We start from the raw sequence: 421 nt of genomic DNA, 5'->3' as shown, positions 1-421 counted from the left end.
ATCTGTCACAGACAGAAATAAAAAAAAAAAAAAACAAAACAAACAAACCAACAAAACCACGGCTACATAGATGATCCTTTTCCTTTTCCTGTACTTACTCTCCATGCTATGCTCTAAGCTGCTGGGATCAGGCTTTTTGATAACATGGTATGCTTTAGTCTGTTTGTAAATTGTTCTTCACTTTTAAGTATCACACTCCCTTGCAAGTCAGATATTTCAAAACGCATTGAATTGATTTTTATGTATAATTATTTTCTGGTCTGTTGCTGCTGAAAAACAGATTATACTTTTATTAAAAATTATTTGAGATTTTTGGATTACTGTGATATAAAGAAATCTGAACAGTTCTTTATATATAGAGTGAAACATATGTGAGTAAGGTTATGCCTTTCAAAAGATGTCAAAATAAATCTAAAATTCC

Source organism: Geospiza fortis, unplaced genomic scaffold (assembly GCF_000277835.1).
Source record: "Geospiza fortis unplaced genomic scaffold, GeoFor_1.0 scaffold112, whole genome shotgun sequence".
NCBI lineage: Eukaryota > Metazoa > Chordata > Aves > Passeriformes > Thraupidae > Geospiza > Geospiza fortis.
The sequence above is the reverse complement of the archived record's forward strand: the minus strand, read 5'-3'. Positions refer to the sequence as shown.